The following is a 21316-nucleotide window of genomic DNA, read 5'->3' on the forward strand; positions in this document are numbered from 1 at the left end:
GTTGTCGCCAATTTCCCATTATTTTTTTCCCTTGTTAGTTTTAATTAACGACTCGATCCCTTAACGGATTGATACGGCATGACACGGATTTTAAATGGTTTTCCAGGGGAAAACCGAGCGAGCAATTAACGCAGTCCGTTGCCAGATTATCCGAAAGTAGTTTAGGTAATCGCTTCTGTCCTCGCCGTGTTTCGTAGGAATCGTTTGTCTGCAAGTTAACCGCGGAATTTTGCCCAAGCTCTAACTCGACGTTAGATCGCCAGAGATCTGTCTGGGTTTTCGTTTCTATAAGATTTAAAAATTACTTGCAACTACTCGCTGATATTCTTAACTAGAGCGTTGTCCGTAACGTTATATCGTTTCATCGAGTGCATTGGTTGTTACGAGGAGAGTATCGATTAATTGATAGTCGCTAATAGAAAAGAGAGGTAGTTGATTCGTCGTCGTCGATGGTGTGTAATTAAATAAACATTCGAATCAATTCCCGTGCATTTACGAAACGGCCACAAAATTTGCAACGTTCGCCCACTATATGTAGTGTCATCCTGTATTTCAAGCGACTCGGTATTTACTGGGCAAGCAGAATTTTCGCGGTTACCATATCAATGGATGGGTACAATACGCGGCCTCTCATTAACGTTTTATGATGATCCAGCCGCTTCGAAATGTCCCAGTCGTCGCACAGTAATAAATCCTCCCGTCACCATTAACATTAAAAGAAATAAGCGTGCGATACATCTTCCTGTTATACATCTACACAGGCTCGCATTATAACTACGATATTCAAATCGGGCTGATTGCGTGCCGGCATTTTGTATTCGTGCCGTGTACAAACTTAGTTACCGAGGGATCAGTTCCGGCGAAGATGGCGATTGGGGTGGAACGTAGTTTGGACGTGCTTTGAACGACGTCTAATTTCTTTCGGTCGTGATAACAAAGATCTTTTTTATCGCGGCCGGGGATTCGTCTTTTCGTCGAGCTAATGCGTTTCGAATAGTTTCTTCCTTAGCGATTCAACGATATTTAGATTATTATTCCAAGAATGGCTGTTATTCATCCCACGTCGAATCACAACGTGACGCGAATAAGCAACGTTGAGACACATGAACATATTTGCGAGACAATCATTTAATCCAATCGTTAATCCAGTCGTTAATCCAATCCAAATTTTTGGACTAAACGAGGTTATAATTATTATAATTATGTCTTGTACGCATAAACGACAATTGATCGTGGTTAGAAGCAAGTACTCTCCGCGCTTGTTTATGGTGAAATATCGATGATTTATCGGAAACATCCGACCTGTAAAAGTTGGATTGAAATAGAAATTGTTCTCCAAGAAACTTGTAATACATTATAAGAACGATGATTTTGTTTCCTTGCCTAAGGCTTCGTATACGCAACAAAGTAAGCAGGAACAGATAACTAAATACTCGTTTGGAAATGTTAAATAAAAATCTGTTCTCTTTAATATAATTTTTCTGAAAAGCAGCGGTATCCGGTATTTTCTTTTGCTTAGGAAGTTGATACGACAAAGTTTCATATTTTCTCATGATATCTTGCAGTGTGTACAGACGAGAAAGGAAAACCCTTTTGTCTCCACGGGTTTCTTTTTACACCAGAAGGCTCGAGGTAGGATTAATTCCGAGATAAAATTTGTTCCCGGCTATTCTACTACGCTTCTTAATTAAATCTCGCAATTTCTTAAATTATAAGGCCAAAAGCTCCCTTTCGCTTGTACGAAAGATCAATTTCAAAATGCGGAAACGCGCGTGTCTCTAAATGCTGAATGTTCACTCCAAACGGGAGTGTTTTCGTTGCACTGGCTGATTACACCCCATGGGGCAAGAACATCTCCAATTGCAATTCGGTTCGGTGGCGTATCGTGCGTCGTTGCGAGCTGTGTGCTTCATAAAATTTTAACTTCCATTCCTCCCGTTCTTCCTCGATACTCGGCCGATAACAGAGACCCTCGACGCGTGTACTCAGGAGCAATGTACTTTTCTGACGGAACCGGAACTTAAAACAGTTGCCCCCATAACAATTTGCCGAGTTACTCGGAGAACGCTACGTATGACGTGAAATTTTTCTAACTTTCCACTAAGCACGTTTCCCTGCGTTCTCCAGCAGAAAAGGCGAACGACTGGCTGCGCTCGCAACTTTTTCTAATAAAGAATTTACCGCGCACGCTGCACAGCGACTTCAATTTTTCGGAATTCCACGCTGGACTCGGTGCCGGTCTACAATTTCATGGATTCGCTTAAAAATCGTGTTTTCGGACATTGGACGAGGAAAAATAGACTCCCGCTACAATATCACGACGTCTATCTACAGGGTAAGGTAGACTATTATTGGATCTTTTCCTGTAAGACGTCGTCGGGGGCCTTAACTAGGTTTGTGGTCCCACGATCGCTAATGTACGTCTAAATAGGGAAGCTTAACCTGTAGCCCTCTAGACGGTGTCTTACACGTTTCAAGAGACGTGACACAAGTCACTAATAGGATTATTTAATTAGGAATCAGATAGGATGGCTGCAACTACATACACTGTAGAGAAAGAGCACTTAATTTTCTTTCGGGAGCGATTAATAATCGAGGAGTGGAAATATAAACGAAATTGCGCTTTGTCCCATTTGACACGCGGTCGGATTTACTATAGGGTCTCGTATAAATTGTTAAGTCGGTTGCGTTCGTAGTCTGGGACAATTAAACGTCTAATTTTCGGTGGATGTCGGGCGCACAAGGTATTACGGTGATTCGAGCACAACTACCCCCAGCTACTGACATACACGCCGCAACCTTGGTGGATGACGAACACGCTGCTGGGAAGTGACAGTAGCTAATTAATTAATATCAAATGTAACTCCCTCCGCAACGGTATTCTATCCGCCATACCGCTTGTTACACTGCACGGCATTTGATACAGCCGGTGATTAAGCGCGCAGACGGAAAATCCTAACTGGTTCGCAGTTGGTGTACACGTAAACTCAATTCCAGAGAAATTGCAAAGTTATGGGGATACTTTGATGCTAGGTGTTTATTAGATGCTTTAATCGCTGTATTAACCCGTAATCAGCATCGCAGAGTCACGAATGGCCACGGTAGTTTGGCTTGTTTAATTATACCTTGTTTTCCTTAACTCTGCAATTTTGTACACAGTTATTCGCAATTGAACATTTGATATACGCGATTGTTTATTTTGTCGACGATTCTTATCGTGCGAGGCATAGCATATAGATGGAACCGAAGTAGTCGAAAATTAAAAATAGTCGGATCTTTTCCAAGACGACTCAAAGATACACATTGGGAGTTAACATCCTTGCGTGGAATTCGCGTTCGAAAATTGCCACGTCGCCTGTTTTGCATACTGTTATTCGGGATCCGTAGCCACTGGGAATTTAAAGTCTTTCGAGCGCACTCACATTGTAACTTAAATATTTGAAGAGTATTTGGTGGAAAAATATTTGACATCGGTGGATGTGTATCGCAGATTTTAGTCAGTGTCTGCGGTGGGCAAACAGCCGACATGTTGTAACAATTATTCAGGGTTAATTCGATAAATCGTTCCGATAAACGGAAAACGTGTTTCCTGTAAATTGCAAGACGATCGATGAAAGCCCATAATCTTGATTGTGTGTTAACCCTGCTTTTTTTATATCGATAGCATATCAAACAACAATTGAACGATTATTCTCTTCCATAAAAGCTTTTTTCATGAAATATTTCAAAAATACAGAGGTCGAACGAAAAATAATGCTTTCAGTTTTGTAGTTCATCGCTTGTTGCAAGCGTTGCTGACACAAGTAAAGCAATGAAACTACTGGATATTATAACGACTATTTCAATTTGAATATTTTAGATATTTTTACATATTCCCTACATTCCAATTTCTCCTATAATTTTCGTATCTTTAATCCTTCCCGCGAACTCACAGCAGGTTTAAAAGAATGCCAGCACTATTTGTATCCGCGTGCAGAATGTCGGCTCGCAACACGCGCGAATTTAAGAACCTACACTATAATTAGTCTAGGCGTGAGAACGAGAGGTTTCGGGCTACCGGTTAAACAGGCTATTAGCAGCAGCTGTTACGTGACATCGGCGCGTCTTGGACAGTATTTGATGTCGTGGCTTATATGCTCGTGTGCTCTTTTTCTCCTTCGTGCTCTCTGTTTTTCTCCTCTTTCTCTCTCTTCCCTTTTCTCTCTTTTCTAACTCCTTTTGTAGCCTGGTGCAAAATCCTCGGCATCTCCGGTTCTTCGCTTCTCCTCCGCATCGCATGCATCCTCCGGAGGCTGTAGCCGCAGTCTGATTAACTTGGTATGAAATTATCCAGCGACTTGGCCCCACTCCTTTCCGCCTTTACCCACCAAACAACAAACCATCCCCTTTCCATCCCTTTCTATCGCTCTCCGTCCTAGCTTCGTAACAGTTTCACACCCTATAGTCGAGCTATCCATTCACTCAGCTGTTTGGCAGGCTCGGGCATACCGTAGCGGTTGCTTGTCCGATGCAAGGCACTGCAGTTGCAGCTACAATTCCCGTGTGTATCGGTAAGGAGAGGCTAGAGAGAGAATGAAAGGAAGGGGAGAGAGCGAGAGGCGAAATAGAGAGGTAGCTAGTAACAGCTAACTGTATGTACGACCTGGTGGCTCCCGCGTGCGGTAATAGCGGTGGCTACGGTGTACCAGTCAAATGCATACCGTATTGATTTTAATATCTACGCCACGAAGGTACAGGCGATTATGAGACGCGAAGAGCTGGCGAAAACCACGCTGGATAACGATCTATGTAACTGTGTTTCGCCATATTGTCTGAAAGCGTAGTCCTTTGTACACATTGTCGATACGGGGGAAAAAGGACTGCAAAAAATCTACAGAGCTGTATGCGACTCTTTCCTTTTTGTACGGCGATATTAGCCCCTTTTTAGGTATAGAGGCCAAGGAACATTTTAATACTACTATATCGATCCTCGTAAGGGAGGAGAATAAATTTCAGCGACACGTGGTCGTTAAAATTTAAAGTGGAATCGCGATCGTAATCCAACGCAGCGGCGTAAGGGTTAACACCAAAATTAAGAAAGCTGTCAAATTGCTTCGTAGAAATTTTATAGATCCACTAAGAGAGAAAGCGTTCAAAGCTTCCGAGAGAGATAGAGAGAGAGAAACCTATTAAAATCTTCTCTTCTTTCATCCCGATCTTAAAACAGTAGACATAGACGCGGAAATATCGAGAGTCCAAGCTCTTTGAACGCTAAAATTCGGATACCATCGTCGTGTCGTATAATCTCTCTTCCCTCATCTCGCGTCTCACATGAAACGCGGAATGCTCATGTTGCGATAGCCGTCGTTTAATCCATCGAAGGGTGGTCTGAAGTAGAGGGGAGATAGGTGTGAACCGGTGACAGCAGAACGTTACAAAGGGGTGCACGTACACCGAAGGACGCCGATACGTTACCGAACCGTGCAGGGGAGATGACGCTTTTACAACAGCCATAAACGCCTCGCGTCGGTGAGACATCGCGTCGGTGAGAGGGCACCTGTGGCTGATGCACGACGCGGCGTTGCCGCAAAGTCTGCCGCTTTGCGTACGCTCCACCGACGCGTTAAGGATCTATGGAAATTTCTTGGCTGCGGTGCAGGCGGCGGCGGCCACACCAACGTCGGCGGGCGGCCATTGGCCTCCCGACCGCGGTGAAAATGCTTCCCCTCTCTCTCTCTCTCTCACTCTCTAGCCTTTCCATGTATTCGGAACACGGTGTTAAGGATACGAGGCGCTGTTTTAACTCAATTTTCCGATACTATCCAAAGGAGAGGGGCAATTTGGACGGGCCACCGTAGCAGAAACGCGGTTAACAGGGGTGATGTTAAAATTGTACTTCAACGTTTAATTGCACCCTTAGACCGTTCTGAATGTGGGCTAACGAGTAGCCGGAAGTACAATAGTTGCCGGAGAACACGTCGCGGTCGGAATTAATCTGATTTGCTTGGGAAAAGGAGGAGCTCTGCAGGGGGTGGGCAGGGGGTAAGTCGTAGTCGGAGAATTTAATGAGAATTAATCGAGCTGGAGTATTAGACGATTGATGAAGACAATGCGGGCGACTGTTGAACGTTCCTCAACTTCTAACGTGTCTCTGCGTACGTCGTTGAGCACGTAAACGATGGGTGAAACGCGCGATTTCTGACAGACAGGAATTTATAGTTGCTCGCGAGGAATCCGTTAATGGGGATTTAGCCTCCGCTGCATCGAAATAATGCTTGTCTTTGAAATATAATTAACGGACGGTAACTCGAGCCGGAGGAACACACGCCGTGTCTTGTAACGACCTATTGAACGCGGCGTCGGCTATTTTGCTCTACTTTCTGGCACACCCACGCAGATTTAGGCACGGAATTTTGTCTAATAATACGAAGATGGTAAAACAGGAGGTCTAGTTTTCGAACGAATAAATTCTCTAACCGGGATTTTACTAGACAGCATTTCTACGTATCCCTTTACGAGTCGTTTCATTTAATCGTAAGTGCGCATATAACTTGGCGCAACTTCTTGCCTTAGGTGCCAGTACTTCCGAGACCATCATAAACGCTTTTGTTCGTGTAGGTAATATCGCGAAGCTACTCGCCCTTTGTAAAATATTCTTACGCTCGAGTAAATGAACTTCAATAATCATCCGTTTCGATATCGCCCGACTTGAAAAATATCAAAAGGAAATTGAAATTGATTTTAAAATGCTATCCTTTCTCTTTCTTCTTTCGTACATTATATATCATTTTATTTTTTCGATTAACTCGCAATACCTAAGATCAAGCTACGCTATTACTATTTAGCGATTGTCGCGTTGCGATGGTAAAAGTCAATCGAATAAACCGGTTGGAAATGTTTCAAACGCAACAATGGCGAAGTTTATAACCGGCAACCGTATGTATCCGGGCGAATCGGCTACGTCACGATGAGCACACGATAAAACCAATGTTGACAACGTGTTTGCAGTTTTATGGGGTGTCGGCTAAATGCAACCCGGTGTACAGACCTTAATAACTCTCGCGTGATACGAGAATAGAAATACGCCGTAGATTTACTGGTGCGCAAAGTATTCCCATTCTCTATAAATGACGAGAAGGCGTGCGCCAGAAATTACATCAGTTCAATTGAATCGTTTAACGGTCAAAGCGTAGAAAAAATTTCATCATTCCAGTATTAATACTACATATTATTGTCCGGCAATATAATACTTTTATTAGGTATAGTTGGTGGAAAGAATATAACGAGATTATAAAATTAATCAGAAACTAAGGTAGAAGTACCGAATATGACACGAAGGTGGAAGTGTGATCTGAGGTAATTTGGAGATAATTTGGTATGATTTGGCAACTTAATAATAAAATGATTTCATAATTTGGAGGATATCGTCCAAGAATCTATATAAGGAGTTATTAACGAGGTTAATTATGACTATTATACGAGCCCATAATCGTAAGAATTTCTTTGAATAAATCATATACGGTATTACTAGTGACGGTTTAAAAATATGTTAAGGTGCGACAACAGATGCGACATCTGAAAATAGGAAAAGTTGTGAATAAACTCTGGGTTATCCAAGATAATTATGATAATTAGCCAGTAAGACAGTAATTAGGTGGAAAAGGGTATTTCCATCATTCTTACCTCTGTCACTACTGATCTATGATGTTACGAAATTCTAAAATTATGGTTTAAAAGTAGAAGACCTTAATCTCTGTAACATATTGGTATTTTCGTATTTTTACCAATATTTTTGTATAAAATATTTTTATAATTATAATCATAATTATAATCAATTATTTATTCAATAACGTATTAAATAACTTACTAAGTAATTATTTATATTTTATAATTATCATTTTTTATATAAAACATTGTACTCAATCTAATAATTCGCAACATTTTCGAGGGGGTTGCTGTTTATGCTCTTTGATCAATCGACTTTCGGATTGGCTTGGTATCTGTTTTCACCATGAGATCTCTCTATAAAATATCACCGCGAAATATATAAAAACATCTTACATTAAGCTTACTCTGTGCTATTAAGTTTAAGCAGCTTCCAGCGCATCGCGGCAAAGCTATGGCGCTAATAGGGCGTACTCGCCTTGTAACTATACTTCAACAGGGTGAAACACGAATTTTGATTCACTATTTTTAACGTTCCATTGTTATTTTTGCGTCCCATCAACCATCTTTGCCACTTACTTTCTTGTTATCGAGTTACACCGAATTTTTGGCTTCATAGCGAATTAACAACGTCGGTTAATCGACTAATCGGTTAATCGGTTAATACGATCTTGCCCAAAAAGCTGTTTAATTAAAAATTTATATCGCTACAACGTAGCAAAGGATGTTAAGTATTTAAAAAATTTTCCGCACGATATCAATGACAAAACGAAAGGCTTTCATATTTATTGCGTACAGTTGTAACTTAAAATTAAGCGGCTGGTGATTTTATGTGAAGTTAATTCTATGGTTCTCTGATTACAGAATCGATTCTGTTGACGATATCAAGGATTCTCTTTAAGACGTCGATTGAGGCTGTACGAGCATCTTAGCTGTGCATGTCCGAGTTTGGTGATTCACTGGTGAGTTTGCTGTCCTCAAATCGTATTTGCGATCTATTTCCATATCTATATCGGTGAATAATCGTCATCGTGGTTAAAGCGTTTTATACAGATGGAAGAAATTTTTCGAAAAAAAAGAGGAAAAGGTTGAAATAACAAATTCCTATCGATTCGATGTTAAATTGAATTTTGGACGCGTGTGCTATCTTCCTTTGTACTTTATGATCCGCAATAAATGTCTGAAACGATGTACGGAGTCGGTACGTTTTTAGCTCGCGATGCTGCATTACATAGTTCTCTGAGCCTGGTAAACGTAAACAAGGAATCGTATGTTTGCTTATCATTACAGTTAATACATTATTATCGATTCTTGGAATAGTACACGCAGGAAATTTTTCTTCTTCGATATTAAACTTTATTAAAATTTTCCGGCGTCTTACGATATTTGCCCACGATGGTGATATATACTTTTTTTTATTAATTATGTTATTATTAGAAGTTATAGCTGTGAACGTGTGTCAGAAAGTTACGTAAAGCTGTAAAGCGTTCCAAATAAAGATTTAGGTTAATTTCAAGGATTATCAAAGAAGCGGGGAAATTGAAAGTACGAAAATAACGCGGTGATTTTACGCTAGCCACTTGAGCGCGATCAACAAGCGGAAAAGTTGAGCGTCGAGAGGAAAAAGCACTGCTTAAAATTCAAACGTAAAAGCGGCCGAGCACAAAGCAAGGGAGCTGAGCGCCCACTGATTCGTGAACGATGATCAGGGAAACGACAGAAGAGTTTAGGGTTATAAAATGGACTTTATGATTCGAGATACGCATTCGTGTGCGATAGTAAACGCTTTATTACTACATCAAAGGGAACAGTTTACGAAAATTGGTCACGCTCGTGATATCTCGCACATCGTAACGCATTAATATCGTATCATAGAATATTTCGTTTATATCTGCTCGTAACTGCGATTTATTATTTGCATTTGATACATAGCGTCGTGGTTGATGTGTATTTAGCGCTGTAACGTATTTACCAATTGTAGCGATTCGTGTTGCACAGATTTCCTCTACGACGACACCTAAAGTAGATGTAAAGTGAGCGTAAAATCGGCATTATCAACGAAAGAATTAATATTTACAATCATTTGTATACTTGCGATCGTACAAAATATTTTTAATTCGTCGCTTTAAAAAAAAAGAAAATGAAGCAAAATATTAATTTAACCGAGTTGTAACGATAAGTCGCCGCGCCGGTTTGTTAATATAGCGATCGCCATCGGTGTAAAAATTCATTTTCAAGTGACAAAAGTTTGGCGTGAAAGTTAACGTCGACGAGTAATGAAAGAAGAACAAGTGGAAACTTTTTTATGGCGAATTTAACTTTAGTGCGGGTAAGTCGGGAGGGGGTTGGGAATTGCGATGGACAGGTAGGAAGGGGGATCGAGTATTGGATTACGATGGAATGATTGCGCTCTTAATTAAAAGTGGGGTGGAACAAGGCCACGCGCGTTCCGACCGAACGGATTAACTTGCTAAATCCGTGTTATGGTCTTATTGTCAGGCTGCTTCATAAAACAAGATGTGTGTTACCTTGGCGTTAATTCACCGGTTAAAATATTCATGGTGTTTGTTCGTCGGTATTCGGTGAACACCCGTCATTCGTTCGTAGTCAAGGGGGAAGAGCGACAGCTCTACGCGTGAAACCTAATTTCAAGTGCGACGGTAAGTCTCCATGAACGTAACTTGACTTAATGTAAGCCGAGTATTATTATTGCTTTAATACCCTTATTTATATTCATCTCCTGAGACATGGGAGTGCACGCAAAAGGTGACTAGTAACGCGACCCTCCCTTCGTCGTCGCGACAAAAAGCTTGGGAATTTTGGCAGATTATACGGGGAACAGAGGAACGTTGGTTTTTAGTGTTTGCCTCTATCCTGGAAATTGCGCGTGAAATTGTAATAGGCGACAGTTGAATTTTAAATATCGTCGAGGTACGTACACGTTATACGTCCATTGGAGGTAAAGATCAATTGGTGGAAAACGAACTCGTCCACGAGTTAAGAGTTTTTGCGATAAAATTTCTATTAAATGATCTATAAAATTCGCGTTGAAATTGCTTCGTTTCGCTGAACTTATACGACGAAATCCGATTTGCCCCCGATGGAATTACGCGAATAAAGTTCGAGTCTCGTTGGACAACGTATTTCATCAACGATCGCAATTAACCGCATCACGACAGCCAGGTGTAAGGAAAAAAGTTGGTGAGAAAGCGTAAAACTGTAAAAGTTGTCAGGCCGGAGCGAAGTTACTGCTATCAGCGAAAAGGGGTAAACGCTTCAGCCCAGTTGGCTAACGCGCCGAGAGAAATCGATGGTTAATGGACAAAGTTGACACCGTTACAACATCCCGAAACTGCTTCGGGAAACTACCGACATTCGTTTCACTTAGGCTGCCTTGCTCGGTTCTCCATCCTCCGCCACACCGTTTCACCCCGCCTGTTTCCAGGTCTCTCTGTATTATCCGATACCCTCGCCTGTGCTCATTCGTTGAACCGTCGCGTCGACGGTTCCACGTTTCGGTGGTTCCACTGGTTTATGGGACAGAATGAAGCGGAGGTCAGCCTGATCTTATAGATTTTTTCGGCGTTATTTAATGGTTATTGGCTGGCGATGAAAGTCTTTTAATAGAAACGATGGATCGTCAAGCCCGGACATGGGAAAACTGTTAAAAATCTGGTACTTGGCCAGGATTCGAGGGCACTTTTAGAAGATAATCGTACGTTCTTGAAACTTGGAACTAAAAACGTCTTCTGCTACCGACACGTATGTTGCGATCGTTCAATTATTCAAATAACGCTGCTGTTGCCTCAGTTTTAGCATGTTCGACAAAATAATTAAAACAACCGGTGGGTAGCCTTAGTTTAGCAGCTGTTTATTTTTCAAATGGATTTACGATTCCCCGTTTTTGAGTCTATAAACTTCGGAAGAGGAGTTTGATCGCTTGACTCGGTACAATACAGAAGGGACGAATAATTTAACTACTTTTCGAACTGAGACGATTTTAGGATTATTTATTGCGTATATAAATGTAGTATCGTGGACGAAAGGCCTAAGAAATATCGGGCGAACTATGAACAATGTCGCGAGAGCCGAGGCGCCGTCGGGCCCATCAATGTGTCATCGGTCTTTTCAAGTGCATAGTTTCGTGGAAAAGACCTACGTGACCCTGGCCACGAGCGCTTGCAGAACACGTGTGCGGTGGGCCTAGGAAAAAGACAACGGAATGCGGCAACGGCCAGAGCGTTAGTCGAAAAGCAGAGTGCGAGTCGAGCGGAGACAAAGGTTGCGAGTGGCGTTGCCGAGAGAGTGTGGATTGCGCTGTTTTCTGTGCGTTTGGCGTGAATAGTTCAGGTTGAACAACAATCGTCTTTTTCTGTCTGATTAACATCTCTATTGTCCACTCTTTGTAAACACATTATATCACGATATTACATAAATTTAAATATATACGTTTCATTTATATATAAAAGAAAGATTGAAAAAACCAAGATCAATGAAAAATTCAATAAAATTGTGAATCGGTCGTCGATTCCATCCCGATGCTATGAAATAGTAACTTTAATTTGTCGATTTAAGGATAGGAGGTGATCGTAGTTGGCATGACGCGGCGGTCTTGAAAAGGGCGGGTTATACGCCGGAGAAAGCAATCAAGAGTCAGTAAATTTTCGGGGAACGGAACCCCCTAACGACAAGTCAATCTTGATGAGTAAAACGGTTTCGACCATCATCAGGCTGTTAGATTAACGGGCCGCGTAGCCTGGAACTTCATATTACGTTTCCGGGCATGTTTGTTTCCTCCCGTGCCTCTCGTTTCCGACGATGTACTGCCTGTCCAGACCTCCGCGTGGCGATTTGTCGCAGCTAAATGCAATTGTCCCCTTATTTCTTCGATAATTGCGAAATCGGTTGATGAAACTGGCTGGATACACGCGGAACATCGAGTTACTTTGGCTTGTTTCTGTTCGTGTGAATCGTGCCCGTGGTCGCGTACACATCTAGATAGACTAAAGGAGCGATCAAAAAGGGAAGAGTATTAATCGTCGATCGGCACTGTATGGAAAACCGAGCAATCGGGCGTGTGTCGAGCACTTTCAGATTGAAACCCGAGGTCGAATCAGCCTCTTTCATTTTCGCGTTAAGCGCGGCGCGACGCTTTGCTTCCGATAAAGCAAGACGATTCCTTTTTTTCCTTCTACTTCGATCGGAGTGTGAAATAGGAGAATAAATAGTAATCACTCGTTGGTCATTTGTTCGTAGGTTATTTGTCGGTAGAGACCACGGAATAGAATTGAAATTCCTTGTATGGTATAGCGAGATATTGAAGATTTATATTTCTTCCTTTTATAGGTTTTCTTTTTATAGGTTTGAATGTGAATGCGCGAATAAAATGGCAATCGTACGTTCTTGATTTTCTTTTTCTTTTTTTTTCTTTTAGATAATTTCTTGCAGCAGGAATTAGAAGTACATCATTTTTTTTCTTTTTAAATTAAGAAGTCGTTATATTACTCTGTTAAAATTATTCCATTAAAATTGGCAAGTTCATTTCGATTATTGCAGGTAAACGAAACTATCGCGTGCCAGTTTCCTCTTTACGCCGGCCTAACGAAGCGGTCGTATGTTTCAGCTCGTTAAAACTCTTCCGGGCGTAACCGCGTAAACGAATTTTTAATTTCCCTCCTTAACGAATTTAATAAACTCGCGCAATGGTAAGAGGTCAAGATGGTGGAAAATCTGCGACTCGAATACAAATTTCATTGGAAGTAATTGAGCAATCAGTTTTAATCAATCTCCCGTCGAATCAAAGTCCCGCATCTCGGCCGAATCTCGCGTGATGGCCGGCTACAGGCAAGACGTAAAATTAAATAAGCTCCGGCTGAATCACCGTGGAAGCGATTGTATCGCTTCCGTAGTGGGCTTGATCTCCTCTATTTTCCTCTTAGACACTTAGCTGGCGAGTATATAATCCTGAACGACGAGGAAATTTGCATTTTTCTGCATACGAACACCATGCTCTCGGCGATGGTCTTCGCGTCATGGCTTGCCCATGTGCTTCCGGTTACCTCCGCGCGGTATTCTCCGGATCTACGTAATCGTTTCTCTTGTCTTTCCTGGATTAATTCCACCCTCGAATGCATTTTATGGAAACATTGTAGTAAATGTATTGTTTCATACGTGTATGTGTGTGGGCACGCGAAAGATACTATAAAGTGTTGGAAGATTAGGTATTTTATGAACGAGATTGAGGATATTTGTAGTATTTTTCTTGTAATATCGTTTTTATCAAAGCAAGGATATGTAGAAATGTTTATCGAACTGTTCATATAAAGTAACGAATTATTGTTCATGACGGAGGATTGTTTGCCGAGATGTGTTCAATGATCGAGTTAATCGGCGAACATTAGCTTTCTGCGAACTTCGCTTTGATCTCTCAATGGTTGAGTTGATTCATCGTGTCGTGAGAAACTTGCGGCAAAGTTGTTTACGACGTTACTGAAGCTGCGTAGAAGCTTCTACATAAGTCGATCTATTGCTTAGCCGATAATAACAGAATATGTTAGCCAGCCTAGTTGCGTTGACAATTTTTCCAGCACTTAATAATTAACAGAAAAGTATTCCCTTTTCTTTCTTAAGCTACGAATAATTCAGTTCCATCAAAAAATTATCACGCTTCAGAATTAATTTTGGTTTCACTGAATAAGAAAGATAGAGTAACAGATAGTAAAGTAACGTACATCGTAATTTCTGAAATACTTTTATTATTCTTAGAAAAATACAACAGCCCCTTGTCTGCATCTATTCCCTGCCAATTCTCTCTGTGAAAGTTTTAGCACTAATATTTCTGTTGTGAGAAACAATCCACGCTAGAAGCGATTGATATGGACATCCAGATACCATTACGCGTTTGGATATTGTTTTCTTCGTGCGGAGTAAAGTTTAAACAGGGGGCACGTCGGTATTCTCCTTGTTCGTAAGTAACCACCGGTAACAATGGCGGTATCTGAAGGCGGTGAGGACGGCGGAAGCCGTGTTTTGCCGCGAAACGTCCTGGAAACTTGACGTTGATCGGTGCAGGTCGGGCCCTTGGCAGCTTTCAAGTCTGTGAAAGTTTTTGAAGTAACACGGCTAAACCCGGTCCGGTTCGATCGATCGGTGCACGCGCGTAACGTTGCAATCGGCCGCCATTATATCGATCGTTCGGGAGGGAGATTTACCGCGTGCATGCCAGCCGTGCCTCCTACGAACATATGTCATGTTATTTACGAGCCAGGCATTACTCTCTGCCCGATTTACTATATTTTATGTTACGTGGATGGACTCGCAATTCTTTCAAATCGGTCGAGCCAGCAATCCGGTCACGTCGTCCACATGAACACGAAGTGCGTATGACGTTCTTCGCACCCGTTCGATTATGTCTACGTCAACCCCTCCATTCAACAGAAACATCGTGTTCGATCCCTGCCGGCTTCCGGATTCAAACCTCTCCCCTTCCCCATTCCTATCGAACAGACCGATCATTTCGTTTAATCGCCGTCGATTCGCGAGTTTCGTTGGTTCGCGATTGCTGCCCGATTTTAGCTCCATGCATTTGCTCCGTCGTCACTAGATGACTACTTTTTCTTAACTTGCTGTAATTACTTCGTCTTAGAGGTACGAGAGATATATCAAGCTGTAACGTATTAAACGTCCGTCTTGTTCGGTGGAAAGAAATACGCTCTTATTTTTCATTACTGTAAGTTCATTAATGAAAATATCGTTTTGTTGGAAACAATTTACTTTTGCTACATACCTATTTGGCGATACAACGAACAACTTTTATCCGGACATTTTATATATTACAGGGTAAGAAAATAGCGAGATTAAGAGAAGAAATACGAGGATCGGATCAACAATGTTCTCCACGAGTCAAAAGTTAAGCGTCTCGTTATCACGGCGAACGTGTAAAAATTCGATGGATCAAAGACTCGGATTGCATGTCGTGTGATTGAAAACTTCTGAATGACGGCTGGAGAATGCATCGTGGTTTCCGGGCTGATATAGGGACATATATTATCGTGAGAGACGTTCACTATTCTTTGCAATGACTGGCTTTCTTTCCCGAATGGTGACCATCAGACGCTCGGGATTGGTGTCCGTAATCCATTGATATATTCCACTGAAAAACCTGTAAGAGATAAAAGTAACACCTTATCGATTTTATCCTAGAATTCGAGCTACGTCTCTCGATTAATTAGACTGAAGTGAAATTCTTTTTTTTTTTTCATCTTTCTTACGCCCGAATAATCTACAGGAAGTGCAGCTGGTCAATTTGATTTATCGAAAGAGTTCTTTGAGAAAGATGCGCTCGTACAATTTTTCTATTCAGTTCTTCGATTGTAATTTTTCGATAATGCAATAACGATGTAACAACTCGCTTTAAGAAAATTTCAACGTGGAAATTTGTCAGAGACTTAATCAGTTTCTCGCGATAAAGGCGTGCTTTAAACAACACTCGATATTTTCAGTTTATTAACTACTACACAACACGTACAAAGACGTTGGGATGATGATTGATGTTACAGCCGGGATAGATGTTCCTGACTTCGACTAGAAACATGCAAATTTAACAGGACTTCTCCAAACTTGCCCTAAATTGATGGAATAAAGTTGGACATTAAGTAAACAAAGTAGCTTTGCGCGCGGCGCGTAAAGTTCACGCAAATTAGAGAGCAACCTTGCTATTATGCGTCGCCTCTACGTTTAAACGTGTATTAACCCTCTAGCATCATGATGATTACAGGTACGCAAAAGTTTCCCTTTTACCAGGAGGATGTATATCGTATATCGGTTAATGCACGTCTTTGCAATTATTCCGCGACTCCGTATCGTTCCTTGTTCTATGTTGTTCGCTTTACCTGCAACTCGTTGCGAAAGGTTTGCCCCGACGATGAAAGCTTTCTGAACTTTCTACATTTAATCTGCTAGTTTAATGATGTACACGTTGCTCGTTATTAAACGTTACGCCGTAAGAAGGGATCCATTAATCATCATGTGCTTACGTAAACTATTAACCCTTAATTAAGGGTAGAATTCGGTATTGAAAACAATTTCTTCTCGGGTAGAATTTGAAGAACTCGGATTTTAAGGATCCGAATTCGCTCGTCCAAATTCATTCAAACTTAAAACTGCAAACATTTGAAAATATGTAAATCATAAAGAATTCGGATGCAACGAATCAAAAGCGATAAGTTTATCAGTTACACGCTACACCTGAAACATTGATTCATCGAGTCAAACAGCCTTAAGTGAGTTGTCACGAAACGCGCTACTCTCCGCGTTATTTCTCTTCCATTAGATATGCACCGTCCCCGGTGTTTATCCTCGCCGATAAGATTGTTGACGAAATCGCGGAAAAATCTGGTCGCCCGTATCGGGGAAACTTTTCACCCGAGACTCACCACTTTTCTCGTTAGACAGTAGTTTCCTCTTCGACTAGAACAGCTATAAAAATTCCTTCGTTTACAGTGCATCAGGAATTCTCAAGTCAAGCAGGTCGCTTTGCATCGCGAACAGAATGTTTTAATCATAAGCGTTCTAGACCAATCCTACGCGATACTCGAACAATTCTTCTCTATTTCAGTGAGAAATTCAAAATACCTACGCTTTAAACATTCTGCCGTGATTTTGATGGAAATAAACAGCCACCGACGCAGACAGGCCGTGTCTTACAGGCTGACCGTAAAGTTTATGCACGCCCTTACCACGAAGTACATATTCTTTTTTCCGATTTCTCGTTTGCTAGCCCTTTGGCGATAAAACGGCTTTCAGTCAGCCCGCTCGACCCACGCGCTCGAAATTATTCCAATCTTGGTTGACCCTTCCGGTTGTACCTCTTTCTTCCTTCCTCTTTCCTTTACTATCGTTTTTGTTTCATTCACACCTCGTAATTCGCACACTCAGCGGGAAAAATATTTCTCTGCAGTTTTCTTCGCGTGGTAGCGACGGTTCGAAAATCTGCCGCGTTTGCTTGCATTCAAAATATTGAACGTCTCTAGCAATCATACGATCTGGTGTAGGTTTCTTGATAGGAAAATATATAAAAAAAAGCTCCGCTTCCCAGAGGCTTAAACCCAAAAACTGCATCATACAACAAAAAATGTAAAGCGCCGACACATAATACAGCATGGCTACGTCGTACCGCCGCGTATCGATACCTTTGTCTAACATACCATTACAAAAATTCATGTTTATTATGAATAATGTACTTAAAATCTGTATTTTCTGGACTCAATAAACTCCTTTGTAAAAAAAAAAATGGTTTCTTGATAGGTTTCTAGCTGTGGAATAAAACGACCGGACCTACAGTTAATCAGAACGATACCCTGATAGCTGCTATATCGTAACTTTTTTTAAATTCGAATTAGCCATACTGCCGCTTGAAACTCACACTCTCACTTCTCTAGAAACTCTTTTTCAACTTTTTTCTTTGTAATTTCTCTCATTCTCAATTCCTTTCTCTTGTTTCAACTGCTTCAACTATTTCCTTTTGCATGTGCACATTCGCTCTTTATAAAGTTGAGACACGCTTTAATACTGGTAATCACTTCCACGATACTCCGCTATAATCTTTTCACTATACTTTAGTATTCATTGAGAATTCTCGGTACTTTTTTCGAGCAATGGACGAGCAACAAAAGCGATCTATCCTGCTGGATCTCGGATCGGCGCTGATCTCGTGTAAAACGCTCGACGATACACAACCTGAAAGATAATGAAGGCGAAGGATTTTAACATTTAATCTGTTTACGGGCACGTTATGAACGGTGAAAAATGCAACGGCGGCGTTTACAGTGCGGACCGTCGAACGCCATGCTCGCCAATAATTCAGCTGGATGATCCAGCTGCGTGTGTGGCAAAGTGCAGCGATTCGTGGAAAAGAGAATAACATTTAAAAGCGACCTTTTTGGCGAGAGCCAGTGATGACTTCCGATTACCGCGAATCGTTCTCGAAAAATACATTTTTGCCTTTTCCGCCCCCGGGGGACAATGGCGTTGGTGGATAGCGGCGAAATAAATAGAGAAGCTCATGCCGCATAGGAACAACCCCATGTCGATTTGGCGAAACCGCATCGAACGGCCCATGCAGAAATACATCGGCCTGTTTGCGTGTATTGTTGATGCGCAAAATGAGAATCCGGTAGGAAAACGGCGCTATTCCACCAGGTGAAAAGTGGTGAGCGAATAACATCGCTCGGAAAACGTACCATTTTTTCCTGCGAATGATCGAGTAATTCGATTGTTTTTCAAAGGGAGAATTAAATACAATTGTGTACGGTATTGGGAAATATTTTTCCAGATTATTTATTTTTTCCCTGGGACGGTCTGTTTGCAGATGATAGTGAGCGTCACAATTTGTAAATGTTTGTTCGAATTTATTCAAATATCGTGTACTGTATTTAGTGTTCACCTTGCCCCGCTACGGGTAGCTCGTGGTAATTAAAAAGAATCGAAGAGACTGCGGCAATCTTGTTCGAACGCAACATTTTATCGTTCACGGTAAAATAGATATTTTTTGGAGATAAAAAAAAATTAACATAAATTTGAAGATTGTTGCGCCCAATAATGAACGTAGAGTAAAGAAACTGGAAATACTTTATCGTCTGATAATTTTTAAAATCAGTAGAATATCTTATGAAATGCGGATATTTCACGCGAAAAAGTTATTGCGAAAAAGTGGTCATGAATTCTGTTACCATCCAATGCAGGTATTCGTTCATTTTCCGGGCTTTAAATGGCAGGGACACCGGTTGTTATTGCGCGGGATGAGAAGCTGGCGCGGAAAAGCGACGTCACACGAGAAATCACCGCCAAACGCCGGCCCCGCAACTTTTTAACGAACTGATGAAGCGACCGAAGCGGTGGTCGTTTTATTTTCTTCGTTCTTCTCCATTTTTTCTCTCTCCTTCTCTCTTTTGTCTTTCTCTCTCTCTCTCTCTCCCTCTCCCTCTCTTTCTTCCCTTCTCTTCTCTCATTTTTTCTCTTTTATTTTCAACGAGTCGACCGAGTGCCCATCCTACAGATAATTGCGAAAAATATAATGACGCGGTCGTGTGGCTGCTTTGTGGCCGGCTTTAGACATGAACTCGAGTGGGCTTTGAAGAGGAAATTATCGGTCGAATCGAGTTTAATCGTCAGAAGATAGTTTTATAGACCTTCCTCTCGTGGTTCTTTCTCGCCCAGGTTGTTACCCATCAAACAGCACACAGTTATTGTTCTATTATCTTTATTATTTTTTGTCACCATGCTACAACCCTTGAGCACCGAGTACACTCCGTTTTTGAAAACATACTTCGTTGCACTATTTAATTGGAGAACTTAGATATATTCGTCTGGTTTTCTTGGATTTTGCAACAGTATCGATTAGAAATTGATTAGTTAGTTTTCACTGACAGTAAAACCTTCCTATGCATTTTTTACCATACCAGCATAAATCACGCACGTACACACGCATTACTTGTTCCATCGTTAGTTAAATTTGTTATGTAAAACAATATTAGATAAATTACGAAAAGGGACCCGAATAATGCCGATAATAACAATAATCTATTTGCAATTAGTCATTTTATTAGCGTTTGAAAATTTTCCATAATTTTCTCCAAGTATTTCCTTCACCTGCACACGATATTCGGCAATAAATTAACAACGAACGATGCGAAACGATACTACGTGTATAAAGTTCATCGAGCAGGTGTAATACATTTCGAAGGAAATTGTGTATTCGACAATGGTCGTGGTATTGTGTCGCGTTTGATAATTACGAGAAGTACCGACCTCGGTATCGCGGTACGTTTATTAGATTACGATCTGACCTCGCCCAGCGTGGCAAGGAAATTATCAGAGGGGTCAAGCTCTTAGATTTTAGATTATTAAGCAGATAGTTGGGGTGTGAAGTTAGGCGGGCCCGTATTTCGCTCCACGATTTCACCAGCTATACACATATGTATTTAGGATAATGTTTAACCATGGAGACAATAAAGGCTTATCGATCTAATAATATCTACTATTTTAAGCAAAGACGAGAAGATTTCTGCCTTTGAAGAAACAAATTTGCAAATACATAAAATTACGCTTGATATTGATGTTAGGAAATAATGACTTTTATGAATTCGCTCGCGGATGAAAACGATTCAGCTAGTTTTTCTAACGTTAACGTGAAACGATGAAAAGACAGGTTTAAATAGAAATAGAAACGTGGTGGATAAAATCACGGCTGCTATAAAAAGGTTGAAAATCGGAGCGACGTCGGAGTTCAAAGGTTAGTTCGTGACTTGGTAAAAATCAGATGGAGCCCCGCGAAAAAGGTCCGATATGAATTTCTGTTTCCAAATGTGTGGCGTGGGTCGAAAGTTGCGTAGTTCCCGTTGAACTTTTGCCCGGGTGCCAATTCGATTAGAGTCGCTAGGCGATAGCACCAACTTTGGTTACAGCCTTCAAGTTGAATTCGCAAGAGTTTAACTTGTTCGATTATCTTTGAGGCTCGCCAAACTGTTCCACGGAGAAGCGAAATATCCTGCTCAATTTCGATGTTACGTTTTCACGGTGGCGAAGATGGCTATTGCACTGCGAAACGTGTTTCCTGGGCCTTTTAAAACTTTTCTTTCTTTTTTTTTTACCAAAAAAAACTATGTATCAATCG

General features: G+C 41.2%; 1 protein-coding gene across 2 annotated transcripts in view; it reads left to right on the plus strand.

Moving 5' to 3' along the window:
- Positions 1-21316, plus strand: part of LOC117242966 — a 245041-nt gene that overhangs the window by 48287 nt on the left and 175438 nt on the right. For both annotated transcript variants that reach the window (XM_033510038.1, XM_033510039.1), the window contains one exon: positions 8509-8606. The gene's annotated coding sequence lies outside the window, so the exon portion shown is untranslated. The remainder of the gene's footprint in view (positions 1-8508; positions 8607-21316) is intronic.

The sequence above is a fragment of the Bombus vosnesenskii genome, unplaced genomic scaffold (assembly GCF_011952255.1).
Source record: "Bombus vosnesenskii isolate JDL3184/JDL3185 unplaced genomic scaffold, Bvos_JDL3184-5_v1.1 scf7180000013265, whole genome shotgun sequence".
Taxonomy (NCBI): domain Eukaryota; kingdom Metazoa; phylum Arthropoda; class Insecta; order Hymenoptera; family Apidae; genus Bombus; species Bombus vosnesenskii.